Source organism: Myxocyprinus asiaticus, chromosome 46, assembly GCF_019703515.2.
Source record: "Myxocyprinus asiaticus isolate MX2 ecotype Aquarium Trade chromosome 46, UBuf_Myxa_2, whole genome shotgun sequence".
Taxonomy (NCBI): Eukaryota; Metazoa; Chordata; class Actinopteri; order Cypriniformes; family Catostomidae; genus Myxocyprinus; species Myxocyprinus asiaticus.
In genome coordinates this window covers 24,846,462-24,848,772 of record NC_059389.1, presented here as the reverse complement: position 1 = coordinate 24,848,772, position 2,311 = coordinate 24,846,462, and the positions used below count along the sequence as shown (strand labels likewise).

The 2,311-nt window shown below is 34.1% G+C and overlaps 1 non-coding gene across 1 annotated transcript; it reads left to right on the top strand.

Moving 5' to 3' along the window:
- Window positions 1–665: 665 nt before the first annotated feature.
- Window positions 666–738, top strand: trnar-acg (transfer RNA arginine (anticodon ACG)). The gene has a single exon. It is a non-coding gene; the product is annotated as a tRNA-Arg (tRNA).
- The last annotated feature ends 1,573 nt before the right edge of the window (window positions 739–2,311 follow it).

Below are 2,311 nucleotides of genomic sequence, written 5' to 3'. Positions count from 1 at the left end.
GAATTTATTAGGAATACAAGATGTGCATAAAAAAAAAGTAATGTGACTGAATAACTTGTTCATAACTAATCAGCGGACCAATCATCACAGCTGACATTTTTTTCTGGTCATCCTGAAATAACGGTGTCTAAAAAATCCAAAGCCTGCATAGAGTTTGCAGAGCAAAGAAGTCTTGAAGCCAAACTTTGACTATATAAGGCAACCTAGTATAGACAACTCTGTAATTCTGGTGTTCCATTTACACTATTTCTTATTCATTATGATGAAGTAATTTAGTGCCTCTATATTTTAGGCTAAATGGACCCATCTACAGTTTACATACACATTTAACAACCTTAAAATATTTAAATGACATTAATATGTCATCTCCTTCGAAACATGACTGAAATGCTGTTTGGGGATTTGTTTTGCTTACTGAACTGAAGAGAAAATTATAAGACTCGTTTTAAAAAGTGATTAAATAGGCTGCTGTTGAATAGCTAGGTGGCTAACAACAATAACTAGCGTCGGTAAGTTTAAGCGACGTTGATTTATTATACGCTACATATGGTTCAAGTATAATACACGCATCAGTTCTCATTTTAAAACTTTAGAAGTCCGAAGTCCTTGTGGTTTTATAATAAAACAAGAGTGCTGACCATGTATGTGAACATATTTTATGTATCGGGCCAGTGGCGCAATGGATAACGCGTCTGACTACGGATCAGAAGATTCCAGGTTCGACTCCTGGCTGGCTCGGTTCATTTGAACTTTAATTCATTGAGTCGTTTGCCCAGAGCTTTAGTTCGAGGCAATGACTGCCTGACACACAACCTAATAATGATATTAACAATCACCTTCTTTGAGACACGAACGAAATGATGTCTGCTGGTTTGTTTTGCTTACTGAACTAAAGTGAACATTATAAGATTTGTTATATACTAGCTAGGTTTCTAACACAAATACGCGCATTATAGTATAATAAGTCCCGCCCGCTGATTTCCATAGCCAGTAAGTTTGAACTGTTCTCACCCAATCAACAACGAACTGAGTCAGACCAGACAAGTTCATCGCTGCCAAACCTATGCCCTTGGCCCCACCATATTTTATATATCTCCCCTTCCAGCCTGTCGTTTTTGATATTGCTACCTGGTATGTTGAGGAATATTGAAGAAATTTCTTGGTGTGGTGATCTGAGAGATGGCAAAAATACTTACATGTGCTTATACATCACAACAAAAGGACTCACGAGATATGCAACCGTACCACAAATAAGAACTGGATCGCTGACATATGAAATGTAAAATAATTTGTTCTCACATAGTTATAAACTAAATTATAAATTATAAGTGTTAACTGGACGTTCAAAATAAAGCATGTTCAAGAAGCATTTAAAAAATTCAAGCACACCCTGAAAGCACAATGATTAAAATCAAGCATTTTTCAAACTTTCAAGACTCTGTACGAACTCTGATAAATAAATAAATAAATAAGGAGTTGAATGTATTAATTTATTTATTCATATAACATGAAAAAGGATGTAAAATGCCACGTGAGATATGGCTTAAAATGAAAAACCTCATGAAATACAACATGAAATACACTTTGAAATAAATGTAGAGGACTAAATAAAACAAATAAATATATAAAATAACTGAATAAATGATCAAATGTTGCAATCAAAAAATATACACAGGATGAAAAGTTAATAAAAATGTTTTGTCTACCGAAAACGGGTAATACTTTAATAATGAACACTCTATAGTGTTGGCGTGCATGGCATAGGCTACACAAGTGAGAGATAATGATAGCAAATGTATTGCTTTGTCGCAAGATGTTGCTTTTAGGCGACAAACGCATTTAAAGTAAATGAATAAATAAACAGTTCCTCGTATGTTTCCCTCTCTCTCTCTCTCTCTCTCTCTCTCTCTCTCTCTCTATATATATATTGTCTGAGTAGTTCTCCAAAGCAAAAAGAGCAGGATCCACTGAGATATTTTAAAATCAAGAAAATTTCAGGTTCTTACACAATGCATAGGCTAATTGTTCTAATTTACTTTAGAAATGAACTCACCTGTGGTGAGCTGACAGTGCCTGCAGTATAAAAATTATGTTTTCAGTCAGTTTGAATAGATAAAGTGACTCATTCTCCTGTTTTGGGTCACATGTGTGTACTGCAGTGAGCATAAACAAAAGAAAGAAAACCATTTCAGATTATTTTCTGATTTAAAAGGATATATTGAGTTCTGAATAAAATACAAAGGTTCTATAATATTAACAGGGAAATAAATGTTTGTGGAGACCAAAAACTTTGTTCAATTTCAAAATTGTG